General features: G+C 38.1%; 1 protein-coding gene across 1 annotated transcript in view; it reads left to right on the plus strand.

The window, feature by feature from the left end:
* Positions 1 to 16201, plus strand: part of LOC127987694 (uncharacterized) — a 2462016-nt gene that overhangs the window by 1634058 nt on the left and 811757 nt on the right. The gene's annotated exons all lie outside the window — the stretch shown is intronic.

Here is a 16201-nt window from a genome sequence, read left to right on the forward strand (position 1 = left end):
TTTATACACGGTGCAAGGTACGACGGGGAAACAACGTCGTGTTATCAACGCTGATTAACTTTTCAAAATCAACACCTCATTCAGCTTTCATCCCAGGTCTGCAGCACGACCCTAATTCACCCGTGATGCAGGTAAGACGGTGAAACAGCGTCGCGATTTCAACGGTGAATCCACGTCGTGATTTCAACGTTGATCCAATTTGCAAAATCGAAAGGTTATTCAACGTTGATCCAACGTCGGGATTTCAACGGTGAATCAGCGTCGTGATTTCAACCGTACATCAACGTCACGATTTCAACGGTGAATCAACGTCGTGATTTCAACGTTGATCCAATTTGCAAAATCGAAAGGTTATTCAACGTTGTTTCAACCATGGTACCTGACGTTGTTTCAACGTTGAATCAACGTTGAAATGCCGGCTGGGGAGTTTCTTCTGTTGTCCTGTGGAAAAATAAAAAATAAAAAAAATAATTAATCAGAAAATATCGTGCTGATGCACGAAAGATGCCTCCAACTGAAATGCATTAGTTTAAAAAACGTCGACGAAAAGCTTATAAGTTCCTAAACAAGCAAGCAACATTACAACATCCAGTGAGTGAGGTCAGGTTGTTGAGGTCCGTGGTGCCATCACGGGACTTTGGTTATCTAACTGAAACAAACTGAATTTTTATGATGACAGCCAATAAGATTGCTGTGAGGAGAATGAGACTTGCAGGACATTGCCGAAGGCATCGAGAGCTGCCAGCCAGCAAGCTGGTGCTATGGGAACCAACACATGGCCATCGGTCAAGAGGACGTCCCACGCTAACTTACGTGGACATACTAAAGAGGGATGCAGGAGCCCAGAGCACCAATGAACTGGCCAGATGTATGGAGAATCGGGATGACTGGAGGCAACGATGGAAGGCTCGTCTGAGGACGACCTAGATGATGCCAATGCCATAACTAACTGTCTGGTTAACGTCATTATGGCATTTGATGTTGGAAAAGAAACAAATACTTCAAATGTTGCGTTTCCAAATGAGAAAGCACGTCCGTTGAGCGAGTTCTGTACTCCGTCATTGAAACGGGTATCCGTGTGTGGACTACGGAAGGTCAGTGTCATTGACTTGCGTTGGAGAAATATCCGTGGCCGAGTCACGGAATTTGGGGCAATTCTGTGATGGTTTCACGGATTTTGAGTTAAGGGCCCGTGGACATTTCACAGAATTCTGTGAGACCAGGTTGTATATACATTTCAGGAGTGTTAAAATTGAGTTAATTGTGTGGTGTTCAGGTTCAGGAGTTCAATGTTCAAGTAAAAAAATAAAATACATACATACATGATATATAAAATAATCCACAAATCAATGCGTTTTTACAATTATTTATTTAAATTGAAACATTGTAACTCTTTATCCCTGCACAAAAATGTCTTCACATTCAGTGTTTTCAATACATTTAAACAACATATTCTTAAAAAATTAAAACATATAGTCAAAGCAAATCAGTATAAAAGCAAGTCAAAGCAAATCAGTGCAAAATCGTATTTTTGTCAATATGTATTTTGAATTTTATTAGTTTTATAGTGCTTACATTTATCTGCTTAAACCACAGCATCTCATTCATTACCATCAAAGCTGAATGCAGGGTCATACTTAGCTGATGCGAAGGTGCAAAGTAGAGCGCATCCCGGGGTGGCATTCAGTCAGTTTACCCCTCAAGTGCGGAGTCCGTTGCGACTGCACCAGTTGCACCCACCTAAGGACGGCCCTGGCTGAATGTATGTTACTCATCACTGAACAAAGTCTGTGCCAATGGCGTTTGGACCTCCTTGGAGGAAGTAGTTTTTCTTTCTTTTCTTTTTTTTTTAGGACGACAAGACCTGGTTCTCTGCAGTTTCCAGCTAAGCAAATCCACTCCCACTTGCAGCATCACAAAAGTGCTCCTATAAAAATGGGGGGGGGGGGGGGGGGGGTGAATCATTTCACATCCATTTATCAAAGCTTTTATTAACAATTGAAATGTCAGAGACAAGTATCAATTACAATACAATAATAGTTTACTCAAAACATTTACCCCAAAATTCTGTCAATCTTCATGTGGTTCCAATCCTGTATGACATATGTGTCTTACATGTCTGAGTATGAGTATAAGTAAATAACAATTCAGGTGAACAATTTGTTTTAAGGGTTATTTCGCCCCCCAAAATAAAAATGATGTCATCTTTATATACCTGACTGCTGGTCTCTGTGCATGAATGTGCGTTGTGACCAATCAAGATGAATAAAAATAAAATACAATCTATGTGCTTTTTTCTCTTAATTAAATACATCTGTTGTGCTCATTGCAACAGGAAGTGATCACGTTCATCTGTCAGCTGTCATTTTGACTTTCATGACAACCGAAGCTCCAGTCCGGAGTCAGTGAAGAAATTACACATTTTTGGGATTTCCATTCTTAGTTTTTTATGTAATATTTTTTATTAATCTTGATTTTTTTCAGAACTTGTGTGCAATTCAGTGTGAACCGAACGAATAGTGTCTCATGAGCACACAGTCATGCACAGAGACCAACAATCAAGTCAGGATGTTTGTTAAATAATATGAAAAAGTTCAGTATGTTTCTCACCAAACCTTATTGTATACACACACAACACTTGGAATATACATCACATGAGACATAAGACCACTCTGTTATACTTTGGCTTCTATTTTAACAGCTTGATGTTATTCGCCATAGACTGACATTATATGGACAAGCATATTCGGGACATTGTATTGAAATCTCCTTTTGTGATATGACACAAGACAAACTTCAAGGGTAAGTAGATGATTATTTAAATTTTGGGGTAAACCATAACCCTTTAAGGAAAAGCATTTAACCCACTGTAAAAATATAGATTTTTGTTTTAAAAAGATATTCGTCTTACTGGAAAATAAGTTGTGGTTCCTGAATTCCATGTTGATCTCAATGTGCTGAGGCAGGGCTCTGTCTATCAGAATGAATGCACATAAATGGGACAGCACATAAATAAATGACAGTACAAGCATACCAAAAAAATCAAATCTAATTTGTAGTTCATGCTACCCACGTGTCATACGCCAAGTCTTGTGAGGGCACAAATTCACTTTGAATGGTGAACAGTTTAACTCATGCAGTATAGAGAGTTTGAGGACCGTATATTGAAAAGTTATTTACAAATATATACAAATGAATATATATATGAAAATATATGAATATATGAAACAAACACATACACACACACACATACATATGTGTGTGTGTGTGTGTGTGTGTGTGTGTGTGTGTAAAAATCACACAAATCCAATATACAGATACATTAACATTATGAAAACTTTTTAAATGAATGCTTAATGTAATCACAAAATCTGGTCACAAGACAGACATGCAAGAAACAATGAACTTACGTAAATGATATTGCTATTTTAGATTTGGGCCGTTTACAGTGGTTTGATTTGACATCAGATTTAATCTGTGAGAAACGTTTCAGATCGTCTAGGCATGCACAGCATAAAAATATCATTATTACATAATATTATTTTATGAAAAACATAGTTAATGAGGTAAAACACTTACTCGGTGTTCATCTCTCTCTTCACAGCAGTTCAGTCAGTGTACTGTTTGAGTGCATGAATTACTCCGGGATATTGGTTTGTTTGAACTCAGAGGGAGTGTCAGACACATTAAAAAAGTGAACAGCTTAAGTAATTTGTGGATTAATGCGCATTAGAGATGCGAACCGTTTAAAACAATTCAGTTTGATTTTGGTGAACTGGTTCAAAAAGATCCGGTTACATCGAATGATTCGTTCACACACCGGATATCACAAACATAAATATCGCTATAAATCAATATAGTGTTATTAAATACATATTTTAAATGAGATGAAAACACTCACTTTCAGAATTCCCTCATAGAAAATAACTGACATCCTCGTCTGTTCTGGTTCGGAAGAGTATAATTGTTGAATACAGTAGTTATTTTGTTTTCTTTGTGCCCAAAATACATTCTCATAGCTTCATAGAATTACAGTTGAACCACACATGGACTGTTTTACCAATGTGCTTGCAACCTTTCTGGCTCTGGGAACATTTAAATTATGCTGCGATCTATGGAAAGTTAGAAAGCTCTCATGTTTCATAAAAAAATATCTTAATTTGTTTTCTGAAGATGAACAAAGGTCATGGAATCACACAAGGGTGAGTAATTAATGACATCATTTTATTTTTTAGGCCCACTATCCTTTAAAGCTGTAGAATATGATTTGTAGGCCAGATCATCTTTGAAGCACCACAATATTTAATTTAAAATGCTATTTTGTCACAAATATTGCACCTTGTGAATTGAAGTCTATACTGTGATTTCGATGAAATTTCAGATAATTGTTCACCTCTACTGTTAAATAAACAAATACATCTGTACATTGCCCAAACATAATAAACATCTTACAAATGGAAATACATCCTTCATGAAGACTCACATCAATTAATGTCAGTTACAATGTATGGATTTACACACAGTACATCAACACACCTTTCCTTTTATGAAGCCGCACTGTAGTGGGAACTGGACAGACTCCTTTTTCCACACCTTAATCTGTTATTAACATGGAAAAATTAAAATATGTAAAATATATACAATTTCACACACACACATATATATGAAATATATATAGTATATATTTGATGAATGGAGACAAACAAGGAAAAAACATTCCCACGTTTGCTCTGTTTATCTCCATTAATACTATTTTCTGAGCATATTTTCACTTACCTACATCAACTCGCTCCATCAATATTGTCACCACATATTTTACATTTACACCCTGTTCTCTTCACATCAATTATATTTCTTAGACCATAATACAACTGTACAGTTTACACACAGTATTTAGTAAGAATAAAAGTTGTGTGTATATTTTATATTTTATGTGTATATTTAATTTACAGAAAACCACAAAAAAAAAAAAATCAAAGAGATAAGAGAAGTAAAATAATGTACATTACTCAGTGTATGTTAAAACAAAAATACAACAATAAAAAAAAAAATCAAAGACAGGCCCTAGTGAACAAATCTGTTTCTAGATATTTTATTAAAAGCGTGTAATGATGGGGTGAATTAAGGGTGTTTGGGACAGTTTCTGAATTTCAGCCTTCTGCAAGGTTTCTTGCCATAAATTAAAACATCAGCCCAACACATGATACATTTCTGTAATACTGATGCTACTCATTTGAGAAGGAGACAATGTTATTTTATTATAATGAAAGGATGCGTGACATACACTTTTCTGTAAACAGGCCTGAAGAATCACCTAAGTTCATTCAAAGCAGAAACCACATTCATGTTCTTTATGTGGAAAGAGTTTTTAAAAGTTCACTAGAAAACACACACTGGTGTCTTTGAACTTGTAATGATAAAATCTCCATAGTCATCGGGAAGAAGGAGGCGGGAACCGGCGCACAATCAAACATCATTTTAATATTCAAAATAAACACAAAACACCGCACCAGCCCCTCGCGGATGACTGGTGCGCGCAAATAAAAAGCAAAACATAAAATAATGGCCCAGGCCTGGTCCTCTCTCCTTCACTATCGTCGCTCCAGTTTTATATCCTTCCATCTCCTCTGTGGGACTCAAGACCGGCGGTGGGGCGCCGGTGTCGCGGATTTCCCAATCACTCTACCGGCCTCGCTCGTTCCCACATCTCTCGGCCCCGCCCCACTCGTCACATATCCCCATCGCCCCTCGCAGGCCGGGGGGTACTCCCGAGACTGCGCTCTACTCCCCGCTCACGGGGACCTGCGGGAACCTGGGGGTAGGACAGACGAGGCGAGAGAAAAGGAGATGGAAGGAGAAGCGACAGAGACGAAAGAGGGGAGAAAAAAAAAAACGGTTCCCAGACGCACTGCTGCTCGGCCCTCCACCAGCTGGGTGATCTCGTCCTGGCGGTGGCACTGGACGGCCCTCGGCGGACGGCACGACACTCCTCCGCCGCCCGGTGGACGGCGACGGCTCCTCCGGTTTTGGGCAGCCGGCAGGAGTCCCCCGTTCCCTGCTCCTCCCCATTCAGGTGGACGGCAGCAGGCTCCGGCTCTCTGGCGAACGGCGCCGACTCCTCCGCTCCCTCACAGATGGCAACCGCCCCTCCACATCGCGGGCGGCCGGCAGCGAGCTCGCCCGTCCCCGGCAACTCGCTCCAGCCCACCACCTCGAGCGTCCATGGCGGCACAGTCTTCGCCAGCTCGAGGGCACCGCGGATTCACCACAGCGGCGAGGGATCTTCAGCAGCGCGTCCCTCCTTCTCCCGGGCTTCGGCACCACTGTAATAATAAAAACTCCATAATCGTCGGGAAGAAGGAGGCGGGAACCGGCGCACAATCAAAATGAAACTTTAATAATCACAAATAAACACAAAACAGCGCACCAGCCCCTCACGGACGACTGGTGCGCATAAATAAAAAGCAAAACATAAAATAATGGCCCAGGCCTGGTCCTCTCTCCTTCACTATCGTCGCTCCAGTTTTATATCCTTCCATCTCCTCTGTGGGACTCAAGACCTGCGGTGGGGCGCAGGTGTCGCGGATTTCCCAATCACTCTACCGGCCTCGCTCGTTCCCACATCTCTCGGCCCCGCCCCACTCGTCACAGAACTTCACTCTGACAACATTGTTGGTTTGAATCTTGAAGGAACCAAAAAGACAAAGTTAAACATGAGACGATAACACTCACAGTCATCACAAATCTCTCAACAACACTTAACCCATGGTATTTGCTTTTTACAAATCTCTTTCTGAATTTGTGCAGTCCTGTTGTTTATTAGATTTTCTTTCTTTTTTAATACAGAATATTACTTTATTGTCTATAATGTTGGATGATTCTCTTTTATACAGAATGCTTGTCAACCCTCAGCTGGACAAAGTAATGATGCAATCAAAAACCAGTTGGACATTGAGCCTATAAACATAAAGAAGCAGAAACTGTAGAACAAGTATTAATACTGCACCTTATATGAATAGAAATAACTCGAAGTAAGAAATAAATACAAATCTCTGCATGTGGGACATTTCCAATAAACATGACAGACAGTCCAGGAAGAGTGAAAATAATAATGCAGTGTTTAAATGTATTCGGTGTAATATCCTCTCTCCAGTACAGCAGGTGGCAGTAACTGTTCAGCTCGCTCGAGACTCTCCAGTAAAACCCACGAAGAAGAAGAAAACGAAAACGAAAGTAACTGCAGAAAACACGCGGATTTCAAGCTTAAAGCACAGAAAAAAATGAGTGTTTCAAATGCTTATAAATTCTCTTCGTAGTGGACAAGACTGCAAGTAAGTTTTCAGAAAGGGGTTATTGAAAACGAATGTGTTTCTGAAGGTTTTTCAGTATTTCCGCTTCTGTTTTATGCTGTTGTTCTTGTGATGCGAAAATCGAAAAGTGTTTTTAAACCAGCCATTTCTCATTAAGATCATCTGGTTATTCTACATGGCAGTGCATTTGTTTGTAGCTCACTTTATTTTATATAGTGTGTTTTGTTGCTGTTGCTGCTAACTGAACATATTTCTTCTTCTCATTAAGCTCATCATCTCCAGGTCACACTGAACAGCAGATTGTTGTCTCAAGCCAGTGTTGATCAATGACAGTTTAGCTGCAGTATGTCAGAGAAGAGAGGAAAGATGAGTCTCTCACAGAAACAGAGGTAAGACTGAGTCTGTTTTCAGACAATCATTTTAAACACTGCTGCACTTTCAGAGGATTGCTGGAAAAAGACTAAACCTTAACAAACTGTGTTTTATATTTACAAATGATTTGCAGAACTTCAGAGCATCATAACTTCCTAATTAAAAAATAAATAAATACATAAAAATATTTAAAAAGTAGCCAATAGATGATAAATATCTGAGAACTGGAAATCAAAATTGTAATTTTACAATCACTCTTCAGCACTGGATATGTACTTTGTAAATTACTTCACATTAGTGATTTTGGTTTTTAGGTCCTAATTTATTTTTCAAACATTAAAAATGACTCTTAATTTAAAGGGTCATATGATGCTTTTTATTGCTGTAGAAAAGTTTCTCTTCTCTCTTTGTGTCATTAGTGTAAGATCAGACTCACATGTGTCTGTGAAGAGTGACCGGTCAAAGGGTGATGACAGACCGAACTTCAGTGAGACAAAAACATCTATCAAAAGGTATTTATTATCTTTGACATTATAATGTTGTGTTGGCTTATTTCTCCACTAAGATGCTTGTGATAGAAAATTATGAAATCAAACAATAAATCACTGATTTCCTCTTTATTGAGCTCAGTCCGGAGCTTCTTTCCAGTAACACAATCACACAAGCAGACACAAGGAGGTATAAATTAACCATGGAAAATAGATCATGCAGCCAAACATGAATATGTCTTTCCATCTATCCATAGTCATAGATGGACAAATGCATGTCTAAACTGTGCTTCATTACCATCCTCAACAGTGAAGCTCTTTACATGAGACTGAAGGAGCTCCTGTAGTAAAGTGTTTTGTTCTTTGTGTCATTAGTGTAAGATCAGACTCACATGTGTCCAGCTCTGTGTCTGTGAAGAGTGACCAGTTAAAGAAAGAACCACCGGGATTCAGTGAAGAAACAACATCACGAACCGAACGGTATTTGATGTGTTTCTTATTTTTCTTTAAACATAGACTGTGACAGAAAGTGTGTCAGTGAATAATTATCATAAAACTACTTGTAGTCCATAAATGTATCACTTGTTTATTGTTTTTCTCTTTGCTAAAATGTTTAAAATATACTTTGGTCATATATATATATTTATTTATTTTTTTTTCCCTAAAAATGCAGTATTTTGATTTCTTTTATTTACCATCAGGCTTCAGTATGAAACATTAGATCCAGATTTACAGTCTCAAAGGAACCACAAGAATTTTACAGACAGTCTCCTGCAGATCTTCCAGGTAATAAAACACATTTTCAAGAATATTTAATAATTATAATAAACAAATATGTTATTGAATAAGAGTGTGACAGAACTTTCATTTCTCATTTTTTCTTCTTTAGAACCCATAAAATAAGAACAAAAACCTATTTTTATTAATATTTACAGCTAATTAAAGTTTGTCTCAACTTTATTTTTTATGAATATTTTTCATTAATGAATAAATAATTTTGACCTAATGAGATGATTTTTCTGTTATTCATTTTTGTCTTTCTTTGTAGGATCTTGAGAGCAAAATAATAAAATTTATAAAGAAAGAACTGGAAAAGTTTAAGAAAATATTACAAAAAGAGGACATGCAATACTTTGTGAAGGACTTTAATGAGAACAGATGCAGTATGAAAGAAGCAGCTCTTGATCTCACGCTCTACTTCCTGAGAGAGATGAAGCAAGATGAAGCTGCTGATACTCTAGAAGGTAAGAGACTCGTGATCATGTGTTAGATTGTCACTTAAAAATGTGAGAGAAAATATAATTAAATAATATCTGTATTTTGTTTCTGTTTAGATGAGCTGGTCTTCATTCATCAGCTAAAGTGTAGCCTAAAGAAGAAGTATCAATGTGTGTTTGAAGGAATTGCAAAGCAAGGTGACTCTACACTTCTGAAGAACATCTACACAGATCTCTATATCACTCAGGGTTGTAGTGAACAGGTCAATACTGAACATGAGGTGAGACAGATTGAAGTTGCTTCCAGACGTCATGAATCACAGGAGATACAGGTTGAGTGCAAACATTTGTTTGAAGCACCTGAACAAGACAAGCAGATCAGAACTGTACTGACAAAAGGAGTTGCTGGCATCGGAAAATCAGTCTCTGTGCAAAAGTTTGTTCTGGATTGGGCCGAAGGAAAAGAAAATCAAGATATCAGCTTCATATTTCCTCTTCCATTTAGAGAGATGAACTTAAAGGAGCAAGAAAAACTAAGTTTGATGGACCTTATAACTCAGTTTTTCCCAGAGACAAAAGGACTGAACCTTACGAGAAGAAATCAATTCAAAGTCTTGTTCATTCTTGATGGATTGGATGAATGTCGACTTCCTGTAAACTTTAAGGATAATGAGACGTGGTCTGATGTTTCCTCACCAGCCTCTCTGGATGTTCTCCTGACGAACCTCATCAAGGGAAATCTGCTTCCTTCTGCTCTCATCTGGATCACCAGCAGACCAGCAGCTGCCAGTAAGATTCCTCCTGACTGTATCGACCGGCTGACAGAGATACGAGGATTCAATGATGCACAAAAGGAGGAGTACTTCAGAAAAAGATTCACGGATGAGAATCAGGCCAAAGAAATCATTGATCATGTTAAAAAATCAAAGAGTCTCTTTATCATGTGCCACATCCCAGTCTTCTGCTGGATTTCAGCCACTGTTCTCCAGAACATTTTAGAGGAGAAAAGAAATAATGTTGTGGAAAACAATCAGGTTGATGATTCCTCCAAAACACTGCAGGAGTCAAATACTGAAGACAATCCTAAGACTCTGACACAAATGTACACACACTTCCTCAGATTTCAGATCCAGCAGAGCAGACGAAAGTATGATGGAGAATATACACCAGATGTTTCCTGGGATAAAGATGCCATCTTTTCACTGGGGAAACTGGCATTTGATCAGCTGGAAAGAAACAATGTGATCTTCTATGACACAGATCTGGAAGCCTGTGGTATTGAGGTCTATAAGGCATCAGTGTACTCAGGCATGTGTACCCAGATCTTTAAGAAGGAAACAGGGATCACTCTTGGTACCATGTACTGCTTCGTTCACTTGAGCATTCAAGAGTTTATTGCAGCCCTTTATGCACATCTGTTTCTAGATATTAACAATAAATGTGTGTTTGATCAAGACTCTACACAACAGGAAAACAAAAGTGAAACCATGTTTGATTTGCTCAAGACTGCAGTGGACAAGGCACTAGAGAGTGATAATGGACACCTGGATCTTTTTCTTCGCTTCCTCCTTGGTTTGTCACTCCAGTCCAATCAGAGACTCTTACAGGGTCTGTTGACACAGAAAAATAGAAATGAGCAGAGCAAAAAGGAAATAGTTCAGTACATCAAGCAGAAATTAGAGTCTAATCTGTCTCCAGAGAGATCCATCAATCTGTTCTACTGTCTGAATGAACTGAACGACCAAACTCTGGTGAAAGACATTCAGACCCACCTTAGCAAAGGAAGTCTCTCATCTGCTGATCTTTCACCTGCCCAGTGGTCTGCTTTGGTCTTTGTGTTGTTGACATCAGAGGAGGAGCTGGAGGAGTTTGAGCTTCAGAAATTCAAGAAATCAGACGAGTGTCTCATTAGATTATCAGCAGTAATCAAAACCTGCAAAAGAGCTCTGTAAGTTATTGTTCTTTGTTATTGTTTTGTAAAATTGCATTAATCTACATTGATACATAGCAGGTTTGGCTAACCCTGATCTATAGTGATTATTAATCATATACCAATTATAAGTATATATCTTTGTTAGGGTTAAATAATAACACACATTGTTTAACTTTATTATTATCTTTTTTTATATAAAGAGCAATGATATTTTATTAGATTTACATGGGATTTATGTAGAAATTTCTGTTTTCAGCAAGCTGTTTAGTTACAGAAGAAGCATGTCATGTTATTATAAACCACATTGTTCCATAGTTATTTCCACTCCAATATGCAGTTCAACTTTCATAAACTTCTGCTATAAAGAAGATATAGAAACTCACCAAGATGATAGAGCAGCACTTATATATATATATATATATATATATATATATATATATATATCATTGCCATTAATGATATAAGCTTATTATTCATATACATATTTTATTAAGCTGAATACAAGCATGCTAGTGTCAATCTCTGGTTCATGTTTTGTCTTTATTGCCCTTATTTGGTCCTTCCTGTTTGTGTCCTTTTTGAGTGTATTTGTCTCCAGCGGTGTGTATTAATTTATTCCCAGGTGTTTCCCATTGGTGTCCATGTATTTTATTGTGCGTTCTGTGTGTAGTTCTTTGTCAGCCATCAAACGTCATTCTTCAGTCAAGGCCGCCGGCCGTGGCTCTCTCTGGCCTGCCGGTTGCGCCAAAGACAAGCCTACCAGCCGCCCAGAAGCCAAGTCTGCCTGTCGTTCCCGAGTAAAGCTGGCCGTCTGTTCATGTGGCAAGCCTGCCGGTTCCTGCAGTACCAAGCCCACCAGTCGTTCAGCACTCTAGTTCACCAACCTTCCCCCCGATCCAGAAGAGGAAACTAGGGAGGAGGAGAAGGGTGTCATCTCCAGCCCCAAAGCTCTCTCCTGTGCGATCCCCAGCCTTTGTTAATAAAACCATTTTGATTTATTCACTTCTCATCTCCTCCCTCCTTCGATCCCGTGCTCCTCATGTGTGAAATGTGACAGCTAGTTTGTTTTATCCACAACATTTGAATGAATACAATTCTATTAAATATGCAGTGTATATGTTTTTTTTCTGTTCATGTAAAAATTGTTGGTATAAATTAATTTTTTGTGTTTTTTGTGTATTATATGCATCTTACTCTGTGATTTTATTTATTTTTATTGTAGGTTAAATGATTGTGGCTTAACGGACAAAAGCTGTCCAGCTCTGGCTACAGTTCTTGGATCAGATACCAATCTGAAAGAGCTGAACATGAACAATAATAATCTGCAGGATTTAGGAGTGAAGCTACTCTGCACTGGATTTAAGGATATAAATTGCAAATTAGAGATACTGAGGTAAGTTTTGTGACTAATCCTAGTGTTTGGTTAGAATTCAGATCCATCTGTTAACATGGACCTCGTTAATTTGCTACAGATTTGAAGGCAGAACTGCTTCAGCTCAGTGAAATTATTTGGCTTTATTCCAGCATGAACTCTACATTGCAGGTTCTAACCCAGCATTTCAATGTGGTTTAAGAGTGGACTTATGTTAGGCCATTTCAAAACTTACATTTTCTTGTTTTTCAAACATGAGGTTGTTTGTATGTTGTAGGGTTGTGCCGATAGACGATAGAATCTCTCGATAGTCAAGACAATATTAGGCTCATTCTCCTATTCATGTATTAAATTATAGGCCTAATAATAATAATAACTATTATTATTTTTATTAGGCAGCCTTTTATAATTTGGCTATCAAACTGCCCAGCTATTTCACTTCAGCACCGAATTTCACACACACAAACACACGTGCACGGCGGTGAAGAAGTTGTAACGCTTTGACTCGGATAACTCATTAAATCCATGAAATGAAAGAGATAGAAGATAGAAGACAAACATGTTAACAGGGCTTGAAAACGAAAAAAAAATTAAATTGGTTCACTCCGAGCAGAATCGATATTTTAACGTTTCTGTTCTGCGTTCCTCTGATATTATTACCGTTCCGAAACCGGTTCGGGAGGAAGAAATACCGGTTAATAACGTTATTTTTTAAAAACAATATTATTTGCCTATAATTTGCGTAATAATAATAATTTAATAATAATAATAATAATAATAAAGTATAGTGTTTTCCTTACTCAAAAAAAAAGGAAAAAATAGAGATCTAACGCTTACAGTTTACAGCTTGCACCAGATTTTGTCCAAAGGTAAGCTGGGCCTACTTAAGATATTTAAAAATGAAAACCTTTTTTAAATATTTTTATAATTTACTGAAAATAAATAAATGACTTTTTAAACCGTTTAGCCTAACTGTTGATTATTAATCGGTCAAAATCAGCTGGTCTGAGTTTGCTGCACTCAGAAACCGGTGACTGTGAACGAATCAGTAGAGCTTGTACGAGCTTTTGTCATCGTTAAATCTTTCTCAGACGTTTCCAAATGTCGAAATTGGTTAGCGCATCCATCTGTGCATGATGGTGTCCAATGACTCTGGCGAGCGGGAGAGCTGCGGTCCTCGGTTGAGCAGGAAAGGCTAAACATGCTGGCGCTTGAGTGTAGAGACCGCGCGGGATGGATTCTTCCGTCCCGTTCCCGCAAGATTTTATCCCGCTCCCGCAAAAATATGTTATTTTCTCCCGCTCCCGCCCGCAAACGATCAAGTTTCGTCCCGTTTTTTTTTTTTTTTTTTTTTTTTTATGCATTGCATATTTAGCCTGCTACTCTGTTATTTTTTCAATTGCTCCCCTGTTGAATATAAATTTAAAAAAGAAACAAATGTTTCGTTTTATTTGCATTTAATTAAATGGATGAAAGGAACGAACAAGGAACGTAGAACATAGAACACAGAACATAGAAATACAGTAAAAAAGTAAGAAATGTAAATAAAAAAATATACCTATTAGGCTATAGTATAGCCTAATGAATTATATAATAATAATAAACCTGGATTTATTTCATGTTCAAAGGAAAATTAGCCTATACTGCTTAAGAATGCCTTCTTTTCTTCAAACATTAAACAAACAAAAAAAACATTTTCCTCAGTAACAAAATAGACCAATTTTAAATATTTAGCAAAATAAATAAATAAATAAAAATAAACGGAATTAAAAAAAAATTGTATACTACGACTAATGTAGTCCGTGCAGGAATAGCATGTTGTTCATTGATGATGGCTTCAGATTAATCCGTCTCTGCGCACTCTGTGCTGGGAGCTGGAATGCAAAGTAGCCTAAATGGCGTGTTACTTTGCTTAATCTCGGAAACTCTTGATATCGCCTTTTCCACCACTGGATCTCTCGCTATTTCGGAATGGAATTACACGTCGCTGTCCATGGTTTCATCAGCATCCTCCCATTCCACAAAGTCTATTTTGTTTTATTTTAGTCTATTATAAATAAAGGTTTTCTGTTTTTAGTAATTTTATTTTGCTAGATATTTCCACTTTGCCTGAGTCCCGCAAATAACTTTATTTTCCCGCAACCCGCACACAATCATATCTTGCCGCCCGCGTCTGCATTCACCAATCAAATATTGTCCCGCGACGCACTCGGTTGCGCTGGACTCTACTTGAGTGTCGAATGCACATGCACCAACGCCTACAGAAAATAGGCCCTTTTTGCGCTGCGTCATCAGGCCCAATTTGGTCTTAATCCGGCCGTGAAGGCGGTGCATTGCCATTGAGACTTGACTGAGTTCACAGCTGAGCGGACATTTCACTCGCTGGCTTCAGCGTCACATTTGCGTATGCTGTACTGCTGGAATTCGTGATTGGTTGACAGCAAATTTCAAATATTAAACGGAACGATAAAATAACGTTATTAACCGGTTAATGTCCATTTCAAATTTTCGATTCTATTCGGAACTAAAAAAATTAATTTAGTTTCTGTTTCTGGTTCTGTTCCTGTCAAAATATTGTTCGTTTCCGGTTTTCGTTTTCGTTCCTTGAACCGGTTCAGAGCCCTGCATGTTAATAACCAATAACAGACAATTCATGGACACAGTTGGTCCTGGTATAAGAAAAAGAGATGGAATAATATCCTGAGGACAGTTAGTTGGTTTTTGGTGACCAACAACTTCATTACACGAGGTGAAATCAATAGGTTCAAACTCTGAGCAGGTAGAAGAACATAATGGAACATCATACAAAAAGTATATTGAGTTAGACAGCTGGGATCTTAATGTTGTGTTCTTCTCAACAAAAAACTTTCCAAAATCATTACAGAGAAGTAGACGACTCTAGAAAAGAATGCAGAGATGGATATTAGACAGAGTTAATAGTAGAAAAAAAGAACTTGAGGTTTGGGACAATTGTTTGTGATAAGTTCAGACAAATATTTGCTTTTTGTAGCCCTTACAGCTTTCTGAAACATGTTATAGAAGTTCCCCAAAACTTCATAAGAAACCTGCAATCTGTCCTTCTTCCATTTGCATTCAGCCTGTCTACAAGTCCATCTCAGATTATGCATAGTGTGTGCACCAGGGCACAGGTACAGGCTTATGAATTTTATACTTCAAGGGGGCAATATAATTCATGATGTCAGCACAAGTATAATTAAAAAGATTAAGATGTGCATCAGCATCCAGATTAAGCAGAGTAGAGTCCAACTCCAGTTAGTTGCAGACTTAATGGCAGGCTACAAAAAAATCTTCACTAGAATGTAAAAAAGCGAGTCAAACTTGTCAGCGATGGATTTCTGAGGATTCTGCCTTGTAAGAGGACAGTACAAAGAACCGGCCTGTGATCAGAAAAGATGCACTACTGATTTAAATGTTTGAAACAGAAAAACCATGGGTTAAAATCAAATCAAGGGTATGACCATGGATATGGGTTGGACCAGAAACCCACT

Source organism: Carassius gibelio, chromosome B22, assembly GCF_023724105.1.
Source record: "Carassius gibelio isolate Cgi1373 ecotype wild population from Czech Republic chromosome B22, carGib1.2-hapl.c, whole genome shotgun sequence".
In the NCBI taxonomy this organism is placed as follows: Eukaryota; Metazoa; Chordata; class Actinopteri; order Cypriniformes; family Cyprinidae; genus Carassius; species Carassius gibelio.